Here is a 14,926-nt window from a genome sequence, read left to right as displayed (position 1 = left end):
ATATGTTAAAATCTCAGAGACGCTGATTCAGAGAGACCTCTTTTAATTTGGAGGCTGCTGGTGACCTCTTATTTATTTGTTTCCTCTTACTTTTTTTCCAAACTAAGATTTTTCACAGGACGTCATATAATTTTTCCAGCTTTCCTGGTATAAACCATCTGTGGTCATTTTGCAGAGTCTCTTTAGGTCATGGGAAAGTTCTGTCTTTCCTGCGTAGCACATATATGAGTCCTGCTCTCCACAGCCACTTTTTAGGAGTGGATAGCTGCATTGTCTCTAAGGAATTTAGATGTAGTCACAATGCCAAACTTGTTCCCCATCTACAATTATGAACAAATTCTAGAATGCTCCTCCATTTAAATAACTCACTTGTCAGTTTTAAAGACGAGATTTGTCTCTTTCTTAAAGAGACGAGCTATTATAGGATCTCTGTTAGAAAATGAAAGTCATCAAACGCTGGATTTGATATGTTAGTGGTATATTTCTGTTGGTTTTCCAGATACCTAACAACTTTAAAGTGACCATTGAAAAGATAGAGAATATGAGATATATTGTCACGGCCAGTCCTGACCGTCTCTTTTCAAGTCTTTATCACTTATCTTTTCTCATTAGACAAATCCCTATCTTCCTTCAGAACCCACCTCATGTACTCTTCCCTGACTTTAGACTCCCCGTGCCTCCGAATTTGAGAAGACAAATGATTCTCTATTTTGATATTTGATATTCCCTGGCATATGGGTTTGGATTTTCTCTTATGAGAAATAGGTGCTTGTATGGAGTCCAACTAGATGCTCCTTGAGGACACAGATTAGCTCATATAATTCTGGTCAAGTCCCGACATCATCTGCCTGGTGGCTGCAAATAGGTGTTACTTTAAATAATTTCTAAAAATAACAATACATACCTCTTGTGAATATTCTGGAACATACCAAGATAATAAAGCAAATCCGAAGTACTCAAAAAATTGCAAAAAACATATTCTTCTATTTTCCTGGGATCTTTTCCTTTGAAAACGTGTGTGTGAACAAACTGTGATCATATTGCATATGATTTTGATACTTTTTAAAATAACCTATTATGATCTTTTTGCTATGAAATATTATCCAAAGTCACAGTCTTGCTAACCATCATTTATTCAACCATTTACTTACTGATGGAGATTTAAAGTGTTTCAGTTTTGAGTATATTTTAAAAATATTCTGATAAATATCTGTATTTTTCTCCTGGAAAACTTTTACCAACTTATAATTCCAACAATCTATCATATTGCTCTTTCCCTCCATTTTTGCAGCTGTCAGTATTATTGTTGAGTGTATGTGTATATATTTAAATTTATTTATAAATTTTAATATTTTTATAATTTAGAAACAAATTTTTATTATTTTAAATTATAGTCTTCACTTATTAAGGATATTATCTATTTCCTATATTTAATAGACATTTGAATGTTTTCTTTTGTGTATTCTCCATTTATGATTCTTTTTCAATTTAATTTGCTATGTACCATAATACATTTACGTTCATAAGAACTCATTAAATATTAAGGACATTATCTGCATCCATATTTGTTGGATTCATATTTATTTTTCCATCTTAGTGTGTACCTTCTAATTCTGATGTGGCATTTCTTGATTGTTTTTGCAAAAAATTGAATTAAATAACTTTTTTCTTTGTGAGTTTTCCATACAAAGCATTGAAAATATTTATTTGCATTCTCTCCTCACACAGATTTTTCTGCTTTGAAGTTTTACAGTTTAACTTATGTACTTAGAATTACTTGTTTTTTCCCCTCAAATAATAAGTGATCAATTTTCTAGAACTGTTTACTAAATATTTTTTCCTACTTATACATTTTCTTATTTATTGTATATTTTGATGCATACAACATATTTTCTTAATGGTCGCATATGTGTCATATACCAGTTTTTTATAACTGTATTTTGGAGCTCTTTATTCTATTTTATTGGTCTGTTTTTTCTTGTTTTAGCTCCACAGTGTTGATTATTATAGCTTTATAATAAATTTTAACATCTGGTAAGACAAGTTCCTCATATCTTTTGTTTTTTGTTGTTGTTGTTGTTGTTTTAGAGGGAAGGGAGACAGAGAAAAAGAGAAGGGGGAGGGGTAGAGGGAGAGAGAGAATCCTAAGCATGCTCCACACCCAGTTTGGAGCCTGACTTTGGGCTCAATCTCACAACCCTGAGATTTGACCTGAGCTAAAATCAAAAGTCGGAGGCTTAACCGACTGAGCCACTCAAGTGTCCCCTCTCATTTTACTGTTTTTATCTTTACAAAAACATTGGTTTTTCTTGCCCATTTGATCTTATGGAAATTTAAAATTATTTGCCAAGTTAAAATAATCTATTTGGGATTTTGTGTAGGATTGCAGTAAACCTTAATATTATTTGAGAAAGTACACCAACAGAAAACATTATAGCATTCAGTACTTTCTTTCTTTCAAGTCAGACTAAAACTCTTGCTGGAAGAGAATTAACCGCCAGGCTGCCCCATACACCAAGTGTGCAAGAAGTAGTGTGTTAGCTGGTGGTAACCTACACTTGTAAAGAACATTTTAGGGAGAGAATTTCCAAAGTAGCTCTTACAACTCTTTTACTCATCTGTTACTTTTCCTTAGAATACAGACATGAATTTTTCTCTCATCAATACATCTCAAGCAAAAATTTTAATATGAGACTTTTTAACACTCTGTTTTTTCCTATCAAGCCAATGTTTATAAATACCTTGAACAACTTTTATACTTGAATGAACTTTAAAAACTCACCACTGGAAAATTGCCCTAAAATCTAGTTGTGACACTGTAATGTAAACAACAAAAAATAGTTTTCACTCATCTAAACCTTCTTATCTGTCTATTGTTTTTGGGTTTCATTCAGTTTTTCGTTGTCTCAAATGCATGTGTCCCTGCTTCTGGTGGGAATTCTTGCTAAGTGATATGTGTCTTTCTCTTCCTTTGGGATTTGAACTATCCCAGAACCATCTTTTCTCTTTTCTTTCCCATAAAGTCTGCTCCTTGGATGACGGTGTCCGTGTTTGGTTTCACAAACATCTGAATAAAATGTGTTTATTTTCCTTTAGAAATATGCATTGTAAACTGAATGTACTTTTGTTTTTAGAAAAGTACAAGGTGATAATTCAAGGCCTAGGGAGACAGAGAGTTTTTATGTTCGAGTAAGTACAAGAAGAGTAGTCTTATTTTCCAAATTTTCCTGTGCTAAACACCATCTTGAGATGAGAAAGAAATTGAATTAGTTTGGATAATTTTCTCTGTTTACTTACATGACTTTTGATCAACAATTTTGAAGCAAACATTGCCCGTTATCATGGAAGAGGGCTTTTCTTTCTTTTTTTTTTTTTTAAAGATTATTTATTTATTTATTTGACAGAGAGAAATCACGAGTAGGCAGAGAGGCAGGCAGAGAGAGATAGAGAGAGAGAGAGGAGGAAGCAGGCTCCCTGCTGAGCAGAGAGCCCGATGTGGGACTCGATCCCAGGACCCTGAGATCATGACCTGAGCCTAAGGCAGCGGCTTAACCCACTGAGCCACCCAGGCGCCCGGAAGAGGGTTTTTCTTAATTCTTATTTTGTTATCAGAACAATAATCTAGTAGCACATTAAAAATCTCTAACTTGTGATGGCAGCAGAGTGATGCCTAGAAGGTGTTGAGTGCAGAAGCATTTTGTTTTTGGGAACTCACTGCAGTCTGAAAACTTCCTGTATTTTCTAAGATAATTAGGGAAATAAGAAATCCTGACATCTTCTTAGAACAATGTCTGTTAGGTACAGCAGGAGGATGCTTTTAAAGATATAGTTTAGGAACACATGAGAGATCAAGTAACTTCAGGAAAGAAATTTTACTTTAGTTTCAGGACAAGCTAGAAAATGGAAATTTTGTGAGAGTGAAAAAGGAAAACTTTGAGTAAATTACAGGCACTGATACTTTAGCCTGAACATGTGTTTAGAAGCAATCACCACCATCAGAAAGTGACTGTGGACATAGACCAGTAGGATGGATTGCTGAGAATCATATGCTTTTCATCTACTTTTTGAGCTCATAGCGTGAGAGTTTTATGGCAGTGGGATTCTGATTGTATTTGGAGCAATCTGCCACTATAACATCTCTATAAGGATCCATGCAGATTCTGTGTGTTAGAGGTAAGTTACAAATCCTAAACTCCACTCCTGAAACCAATAGTGCACTCTATTAACTAACTAGAATTTAAATAAAAACTTAACAAAACAAGACAAATAGTGACTTTGCTTTTAGTCTAAGTGGGACAGTAAATTACTGGGAGGTACAGAACAGAAGAGTGACATGATGTGTCTTATATATATCTTTTAAAGACTTTATTTATTTATATCAGAGAGAGAGAGAGAGATCATGAGCTGGGAGAGGGGCAGAGGGAGAAGCAGACTACCCATGGAGCAGGGAGTTCAGTGCAGAGCTTGATGCGGGACTCCATCCCAGGAACCTGAGATCATGACCTGAGCTGAAGTCAGATGCTTAAACGAGCCACCCAGGAACCCTGATATGTCTTCTGTTTTAAAAGGAAACCTCCCACTGCAGGTGGAGAGGAAACTGTAGGGAAATGGTAGCGGGAACAATGAGTCATTTGGAATGCTATTTCCAACAGCCCAGGGGAGAGACAATGGTGGCTTGGACCAGGGTAGTGGTGGTAAAGGTGGTAATAGGTACTTGGACTCAAGACACATATTTACAGTAGCCAACAGGATTAGCTGACAGACTGGATGCAGGATGTGAGAGAAAAACAACTGCGAATGACTCTTAAGTCTTTTGTTCGAGGCAAGTGAAAGGAATCAGGTGTAATTTACTGAGAGTGGACCCACTAGAGGAATAGCAGGTTATATTGGAAGGAATCAAAAATGAGTTTGCTTTCTTTTCTTTTGTCCTTTCCTTCACCTCCCTTTCCTTCTTTCTTTCTTTTCTTTCCAGGCCTTTTATTTTTAGGTCAACAAATCAGAAATAGAGGTTTATAGAAAGAAAAGAAACTTATTTCGGTAGGCAATGTGAAGACATTGGAAACAGTTTCTAGAGCAGCAGGTGATGATAAAACCATAACTCACTCTGTGGCTTCCCAAAGGCTGCTGAGGTCAAGATGAGGACTAGGAATTGAACTTCTGATTTAGAAGTGTGGAGGTCATGTAAGACCATGTAAAAAGTTGTTTCAGTATAGGGACAATAGCTCAGTTGGCGTGGGCTCATGATAAAAAGAGGATATTCAGGGAAATAGTGTGGCTGTGCAGCAAATGGAGTCAGTGATGACAGGTAATATTGTGAGAAGATTTTCAGTAAATTCACTCATAGAAATGAAGCAGTTACTAGAGGGAGTGAAGAGAGGATTATTCTTCTTAAAAGAGGAACTATTATAGTGTGTTTGTATATTAACGGAAATGATCTCTAAAAAAGGGCATGTAACCTGAGGGAAGTCCTTAAGTGAGAGCTGTAGAATTCAGTGTGCTTGTGGAGAGGCAGCCTAACACAAGAGCGCAGAAGTTTCATCCCTAGAACTGGAGGGAAGATCAAGTACAGAAGCATCCAAAAACAATGGCGTGATGGGTTTTGTGGTAGACCCATGTGGACCTTTTCTCACCATTTGAGTCATAATTTTCAACAGAGTTAAGAATCTAGGTCATCAGCTCAGAATGAAGGGCTAGGGAAATGGTAAGCAAACGAATTAGGGAAATGAATAGAATTGCCCAGCAGCACTAAGGGCCTACTTGAAGTTAATGATCATCATTTTATAATGAAACCAGTCAGCAGGGTTGAATGCTTTTTTCCCTCTTAACTCTGTTCTCCTCCTTTGGTGCATATGAAAACTAGATACAGAGTGGTATTTAACCAGGATTGGAATTTTGCCAGAGGACTATTATGGGGAGGAAAAAAGGGTGAGAGAGTGTGTGTAAGGGAGTAATAATACTAATAAATTCTAGAATCTAAGCTGGAGAGGAAGGAAGTAAGACTATGAGATGGGTAAGAGACAGTGAAGAAGTAGTAGAAAAATTGGAGATCCAAAGATAGGTGCAAACAAAGTTGAGTACTGAATTATTGGAGTCGGGGAGAAAAGTAAATGATCTTAAAAGATAGGATGTGGTGGCTAGAGAGAGATGCTCTTGAAATTGAACTTGGGGAACAGTGCAGTTATTGGTAAAGCACATGGAGAGTATGATTGGCCCAGGGAGAGGAAAGGACAACCACAATTCAAGGAAGGAGGCAAGAATCCGAAAGGACAAGATAATGAAAGGATTGTCTACCTAGATAGGAAAACCACCAAGAATTATGGCAGAAGTCCTTTTGGACTGACGATTACTAATATCTTCAAGGAATGAGGGAAGGGTCCTGGAGATCCACAAATAACTGAAATAAAGAGGAAATAATATTGCCCAATGGCATGACCTGAGATTTTCAGACATCAGCCCAAAAGAAGACCAAAAAATGCATAGAACGAGGTTCTCAAATTTTGCTGCATAATAGAATCACCTGGGGAGTTTTAGGACACCTGGATTCCCACATCATGGCTCTTGCTAATTAAATCAGAATGTCTTGGGATAGGAACACACCATGAATATGTCTTTGCAGATTCCTAGGTGATTTTGATGTCAGCATAGTTTGGTGACCATTGCCAGAGTTGACCCTGTATTATATCATTTGGTGAGAATTAAAGTAGGACAAATTGATCTTGGCTGAAAGGCAGATTTTTTTCTGAAAATATCTCTATGTAAAAAGAGAGCAGGAAATGAAAACAACATTGAGAACAATAACAAAAACAGCTGTTGGAAATCAGCCGGAAATGGTGAGGTTGTTACGATAAGAAAGTTGACAGTTTGAGAGTCGGAGGAGATGCTTTCATTTAGATGATTAGCTTTAATATCCATGTGGCCATGTGCCAGGTACTTAACTTTATCCTCAGCCTCCTCATTTGTACAATAGTATCAAAATATATACCTTCCAACTATTGACAAAGCATAAATATCCTGGCAGAATTCCCTTCATAAATTCCCTTTCTAAATTCCTCCATTGAAAACATTTTTGTATCTTTTCCATCAACGCTTAGATATTATTTCCTTGTTACAGAATTTGTTTTGTGTTTTTTTATGTGTATGTGTAATTTATATATACGTTATATATAATTTGCAATGCATGTGTATGTGTCTATCAAATAAGATCACAAGGCAATAAGCGCCATGCCCTCTGTGTGCCAGAATTTTGCCAGGCCCAGTGCTCTCAGAGTCATTGTAAGATAAACGATGAGTGTATCAAGCTCCTCGTCTTCTCTTACCTGTGGAAGGACTAGAAATAGTATTTCTGGAAATGGGAGAGAGGAAAGAGGTACCACTTGTCTTTTAGCTTCACTCAGACAAGGTTGTACTGTTAATGGTTAACATCACAGTGAGTCAGGCATGGGACTACACAGTAGTTGTATTGCTTTTTACTTACCCTCTCTGAATATTCCTTTAGGGCTATTGAGATAATGTATGTGTCAATTGTATAAATTAATAACTAGCCTCTAGTAAAGGTGAGTGTATGTTTAATAAATGATCATGATCATTGTTCATCACTTTCAGCCACTTTAATCAAAGGCGTTTGCAGTTTCACAAGTCAATGTTACTATTAGAAGAATTCAAAGCATTGGATGAGAAGGACAAAAATTCCTGATATTAGAAAAATTGGCATTTTGTGGGTTATGACAATTTTTCTGACACTTGTTTATGCAGGACATAAAGATTGCAAGGACAGGTATTTAATTTCCTCCAGTACAGAGGCTGGAAGGAAGTTGAAAAAAATCAGCAAGATGGAATTCTCCATAAGGGCCTGACATTACTTAAGATATGAACGCCACCGGAATAGAGGCCTATCTAGGGAAAAGGATTTTTTCTTTTTAATTTTGCGAGCAATGACCTATTGTCCCTTCTTACAGTTTGCTGAATGTTAATCACAGAGAGCTAGTTTTGCAGGATTCCAACAGCAGCCTTCCAGTGGTGAAAAGCCAATGGCGAGACACTGCAACACTCGCAGGAAATCCAGTGCTTTCTGAGTGAAACCGGCTCCCCCAAAGAATCTTTAATAGCATGGTGTTGTTTCACATGAAGCGATTAAACTGTCTACATGAGAAAGAGACCTTCACTCTGAAGGTCTCTCTGGTCCCCTTCACTTTGATTTTTCTGGCTCTCATAAAACATGTACAAATTCAGTCTGAAATTTTCAAATCTTGTAAAAGGCTGAGAAAATTTGAGATCAATTAACAAAAACTCAGTTAAGCAGTCCATTGGCACAGTTCTCTGATACTTAACACATTTCTCTGGGCCGTAAATTAAACAGGCCCTCATGGGAGTTTAAATAGCTTATGGGGGAAGGTGAGTGGCGATCTTTGACAAAAGGAGCCAAAGAAGTGATATATTGATCTAAAAAAAAAAAAGATATGATTTAATGTCTTCTTTTATTTTCTTCTTCAATTACCAAAATCTTGTATTCTACATTACTTGATATGTACCAATAGGTAGATTGTGTGTTGCTATCATCAGAAAGTGATAATGTTTGACTGCAAAGGTCTTGTTCTGTTGAGTATATGAATCACAAAGAGCAAGAAGGAATTCTTTTTCTCTGCAGCTGAGTTGGTAGGACATTCCAACATGCCATTGAAACGCAAAGTTGGCAACACTGGTTTCCACTTTAATCAGAGTACAAATCTTTTAAAAATCTTGTATTTAAGAGTCATGCAGACAGAGAAATTTAAGTTAAATCTTTATCCCTATTTTTAAGAGCTAAAAACCTATATCCATATATCCTTTGCAGTAGTCCAAGTCCTATCGCTTCTAACTAACTTATTAATGGTGTAATATTTGGTAAGCCACCTTAACTCTCTGAGCATATTAGCCTTTTTGGAGTAACTGTAAAGACAGAATAAAATAATATGGATAACATGCCTCGAACTTAATAGTTGCTCAATAAATGTTTACTCCTCCTCAGTGTGGGCTTTATAGGATTTACTGTGACTAGAAAAGTATAGGCACCTACCTGAATGAGTTTGCTCTGTTTATATCACATATGGTCTCTGCATCACATTTCTCTTCTCAAAAAGCTAAAATGAGGGTAGAAAGCTGAGATCTTGTCTTGCTATCGGTGCACTCTCCCTCTATATTCTTACTCATTAAATGGTGGGACTTTTCTAATCCATTATGTGTGTTATAGGTTGATGCACCTGAGAAACAAACTCTAAGATAGAGATCAGCAGGCAGGAGGGGTTCTTAGGATCAATGCTTGTGAAAGAGAAAGTGAGGAGGCAAGAAGAAAAAAATCAAGCTTTAAGGCAGTCTTGGCAAAAGACTCAGTCAACCCTTAGGAAGATCTGAAGGACATGTCACAGCTTCCCAGAATGGAGGTGAGAGAGCAGGGCCTTCCTGGTTCCATGGCAAACAGTCTTTGGTTATGGGTCATCCTTGATGAGAACTTGACTTGGACAAAATGATGCTTTGGTTGAGGCAATGTTTGAGGGAAGCTGATGCTAGGATCTGTCTGTGGGCAGCACTCCCATTAGGGGGTAAGTCTTTCAGCGTAGTGAGAGATCTGAGCATCTTACCACAGGGTTCATTCAACAGTGCCTGGACCCGTGCCAGCAGAGTTCTCAAAACCTAAAATGCCTTCAAGACCGAGCAGTGTGACCCTGACCGCTCATGCCATGACTACACTAAAGGGAGCAGACACACTTCCTTATTCACACAGGTGTATCCTGATGCAAACAAGCACAAGCAAATACTTATGTGTCTGAGTGATGAGTGGTTATAAAGTGGACAAGTTTAAATATTCATGTGTGAAAGCATAAAAGCATTCGGGGATAATGTTCAGCATACTACCACCAAATAGGTGCCCAGTAAATGTTTGCTGAATGAGTCAGGACAGTGAAGGAGAAGTTGCGGAGGTCATACTGTCATTGAAGGTGACACTGAGGGGTCCATCCAAGCCAGGGAAGCTTTGAAGGAAGCAGCAACCACAGAAAAAGGACTACACTTGGGTATGTTTTAGCATATGTATCTGGCACAGAAGTTCAAAATAAGAAATACCAAGTTGTTCGACAGCACTGAGGCTGGCTGGCTGGAGGATGATCTTCTGCAGACTGAAATCACAAAACAAGGGCGGTCGTATGGGGGACTTGGCGAAGCATGTTGATCCTAAGAGAATGAAGCAGAAGGTATAGGCAGGAATAATTCAGAGAACTTGTCAAGAAGCATAGCTGAGTTGTTTGTTTGTTTGTTTTAACTTGGAAAATAACATACATAGGGCTTCAATTCATTTGGGGTTATTTTTACTTATATATAGCTATGAAGACTGAGTTTTGAAAAGACATGCTTTCCTTTTTTTTTCTTCCCCATTATGACACCAGGATAAAAAACTGCAGATTTGGAAAGAGCTCTAGAGGTTATTTACTTCAGCTCTTCCATTTTATAAGTGAGGGTAGCAAAGGAGCAGCAAAATTAACGACTCGGTGCATCGTGGTAGTACAAGTGAGGGCTTCTGATTCCCCCAGATTTTCTTATCCACTATTCCAGATGGTGGTACTATTTATAAATAGTATTTATAATATATTTATAATTTATAATATAAATACTATTTATAAAAGGATATTAAGAAAAACAAACAGGTAAAAATATTTCCTACCAACTCTACGTCATGATAATATATACTGGGGCTCCACTCCAGGTTCCAATGAGAGCCCTCTGATGGGCTTTTAAAAATATGTAGATTTCAAAGTATATATTTTTGAAGTTCCACAAGTGCTTTTGTTTCTGCAAAGAAAGGTTTAAAATGTAAATATCCTAACAAACCAGAAAGCAAAAGTAATAAATCAAAGATATTGCACCCTTAGAAAATGTATCATGCATGTGAAAACCAAATGGAATATGTTTTATATGTATATTTGTGCATTCTCTGAAATCCTTTGCTTGCATGAAGTTATTGGCAGGAATTCTGGCTCTACTAGAACATTTTATAGACAGACGCAGATTGGCTCAGTGCTCTCTGCACTGTCTCTTTAGGAGAGTAGGGACGGTATAAGTTTTATATCTCCTCCAGTGTAAAATATTATACTTATGAAATATTTAAAATAGCATATTTATGCAAAAACACCATATACTGCAAACAACCCAGTTGTTGGTGAATATTTAAAGCTATGTAGGTTTTCCAATATTTTTATGTTTGGCAGTTACATGAATCCATGTCCCAGTGGTAGACAGATGGCACATTTATATCAGAATCACTTGAGGATGATTTAAAAATGGGTCTGGGCAGGGTATAGAGGAACCACAGAGGAAAGTGCAGTCAGCCTTGCTAGGGTCAGCAGAATTCCTACTATTCTGTATCCCAGAGGAATGAGGGGAAGAAGTTACCAGAATGGGGAAGAAGAGCATAGAGAAGGCCACCTTGAAAGGATCAGTGACCTCAGGTCAAGAGCTATAGTCAATTCAAAGTGATGCCACAGGGGAAAAGGCAGCTCTGATTCCACTGTCCTCTCTCTTTCCAGTCTCCCGTCATAGCTCTCCACTGGCCAAACCCAGGAAAAGTCAGAATGCAAGGGAGTAGAGGGGCTGGCGAGTGGACTGGGGAAGCAAAGGGAAGGTCTCCAGCACAGGAGTTGAGGGGAAGAAGCTGAGTCCTTGGAAAGGTTAGTATCTATTGATGACATTAATTTGCTCATTACACATGTCCTGAGTATTTACTGCATGCTGGGCACTGTTACTTGTCATCAGGACACAAAGGTAGATCATACCCTGAAATGAAGGATCTCACAGGTTTGAAGGAGAGAATGGCAAGTCAATGCAAGGTCAAAATTCCATGTTAGTGCAAGGTCAAAATCCCATTTTGAAGAAGAATTGCAGCAACTGCTTTTGAAAGGATATTTTTCCCCAGAGATTCCTTAAAGATAACAGGAAATCCACTTCCAGGAAGGACCTTGAATCTGATGTGTGATCTGAGAGAAAAAACAATATCAGGATGTTGCATCAAGACCTGAGAGCAAGGAATGAAGTTGATCAAAGTCCATTTAAAGAAGTTCTGAAGCTATATGGATCTTCCTCACATCTAGGAAGGTTTGCATGTTTGTGTGTCTAGCGTGGAGGAACCCTTGTCCAGGGGCTGATAGGATGGAAGGACAGGAGCAGACAAGTATTTACAAGAACCTTAGATTCTCTGTCAAATGTCACCATGCAGAACTAATTGAGGGTGATTCCTTGTGTACTTGTGTAATTCAGACACCAGTGGGGCCTTCCCAGTTCCCTCTGTTTTTTTTTTTTCCATTTTTTCTTTAAGGTGTATTTAAATGAGAGAGAGAGGAAGAGAGAGAGACGGAGCATGAGACTCTGAGTGGGGGAAGAGGCAGAGGGAGACAGTCTCGAGCAGACTCCCCGCTAAGCATGGAGCCAGAAGAGGGGCTCCACCTCGTGATCCATGACATGACCTGAGCCGAAACCAAGAGTCATTCACTTCAATGACTAAGCCACCCAGGTGCTGCTCCTGTCCCCTCTATTTGATGGCACAATTTCTCTTTTCCTCCTGTGTCAACCTGGACCCAGAACTCAACCCCTTCACCAGTTTGTACACACATAGAGAACTTCGCTGGATAATTTTGAAAACCGTCCCACCATCGAATATCATGTTTGCTTTCTTTTCCCTTTTCCTCTTCCATTTCTTCTCTCTTTCTTTGTCCAGATTCTTCTCAGGCACTTAAATTATTCCCTTCTATCATTGTTAATCTAGTAAAAAGCAGTGATTCCCAAATGTCAGCGTGATCATAGTACCCTAGAGGGCTTGTGAAAACACAGATTTCTGGGGTCTGAGAATTTTAATTTCTAACACGACCCCAGATGCAGCTGATGCATCTCCATGGGCCTCCACACTTGGAGCACCGTAGCTTTAAGTTATGATGCCACACATCTCCGACAACCGTTTTAATCTTCAGGTGATTTCTTTTCTGTATCGGTGTCAAAGGGATGGGTATAGATGGATGTTTTCAGAAAGCAGCTCCAGTAGCTTTGAGAAACAATGTCTCCTTTCACTAAACTGAACTGAGACCTCTACCCGGCCATCCTGAGAATACTGCATCAGGGCGTGGTCCTTCTTCAGTTGGGACTTCCATAAAAGCCGAATTACAAGATGTTCCTTGATTTAGTTAGTTACATGAGAATGAGGGACTGACAGAGACAGGCTGGAGATCATCATATGATTTTTTTTTTTTTTAAAGATTTTATTTATTTATTTGAGAGAGCAAGCGAGAGAGAACATGAGCGGGGGAAGGGCAGAGGACGAGGGCGAAGCAGACTCCCTGATGAGCATGGAGCCTGCTGTGGAGGCTCAGTCCTAAGATCCCAGGATCACAACCGGAGCTAAAGGCAGACACAACCAACTGAGCCACTCACACGCCACCCATCATATGATTTTAACATTAGTCTTCTGCTTGATAGCACTAATATTTGATATAACTCATATGTTTGCTTTTATCATTTAAAAACATAGGCCACCTGAAGGCAAGCCTTGAACATAAAAAGAGAGTAAAGTCCACCAAAAACATGTTTCTGTTCAAGTTACCATTAGATTGATTGTATTTTATGTAACATATGTTTATCATTTCCTGGTATATGCAGAGTGTTTCCCTGTCCTGAAAGGAATGGAAAATTGAGTGGAGGAAACAAACATAGACACAAAAAGCAAAAGAGAATGAACAAATGATAGAAAGGAAATAGTGCATTATGTAAAATAAGGAAATTGCCGACCTCAAAGTACCTAGCTAGTTCAGAACTTGGAAACATGTTTGGGATACGAGACTAGACCATAGCCCCGGGAAGAAGCTGGGCTTCGCCGACCTGTGTCAGCTACAGGTAATGGAGGACCGGGCCAGCAATAGCATAAATAAATAAGGATTTATTTCCCTTTCATAACCAGTTGTCTGGGAATAGGTAGTCTGATGGGGTTCAGGAGTTCAATTTCATTGCCAAGCTTTGTTTTGTTTTGTTTTGGATTTCCCCCTATAACTTTAAAGCAGCAGCTTCAAGTTCCCCCATCCTCTTGTTCACATTGGGGGCAGGAAGAAAGGAGGAAGGAAGATTTGGGTCAAGAGTGTCCCTTGTTTCCTTCTGGGAAAGGTTAGAAACACAATCTTTCCCAGAACCACCCACAGAATTTAATTTACATGTTACTGGCCACGTGTCACATGGCCAGCCAGCTCTGGCCACAAAGAGGGATGAAAATGTATTTAGCTAGGTGTATTCCAACTGCAAACAAAACCAGGCTTCCCTTAGGAGGGGAAAGGGAGACAAATAGCATCTGTCCCAGGGAGGTATCTTGGGAAGCTGTATGTAACTGTCAGGCTGACACTATCTGCCTCTTGCCTGATCCTGCTCTCCTATCAGGATTAACACTTGGGGATGTGGAGAATATAGTTAAAATCTCCATCTCTAAAATCTCTATACCTCCACGGTTTCATCCTGCATTAGACACTAATAAGCTCTGTGACCTTGAGCAAGTTACTTGCCTTAGCTGAGCATAAATTTTCATAGCTGTAAAATGAGGATAATAATATTAGTACTTTCTTCCCCAGGGTTATTGGTGGTTTTATTTTATTTATTTATGTTTAAAAGTATTATTTATTTATTTGTCACAGAGAGAGAAAGAGAGCACAGGAGGAGGGGGAGCAACAGGCAAAGGGAGAAGCAAGAGGACCCTGAGTAGGGAGCCTGATGCAGGACTCGATCCCAGGACCTGGGACATGACCTGAGCCAGAGGCAGATGTTTAACCAGTTGAGCCACCCAGGGGTCGTGGTGTTGATGATTTTAAATGAGGTACTATAGGTAGTACACTTCCTTCAGGGCCTGGCTCATAGCGAGTGCTCAGTAAATTCAAGA

General features: G+C 38.7%; 1 pseudogene; it reads right to left on the bottom strand.

Moving 5' to 3' along the window:
* The window catches only part of LOC122890929, a 30,500-nt pseudogene that overhangs the window by 15,040 nt on the left and 534 nt on the right, over positions 1-14,926 (bottom strand).

This window comes from Neovison vison, chromosome 12 (assembly GCF_020171115.1).
Source record: "Neovison vison isolate M4711 chromosome 12, ASM_NN_V1, whole genome shotgun sequence".
NCBI lineage: Eukaryota > Metazoa > Chordata > Mammalia > Carnivora > Mustelidae > Neogale > Neogale vison.
Note: the sequence above shows the minus strand (reverse complement) of the source record. Positions and strands in the feature narration are given on the sequence as shown.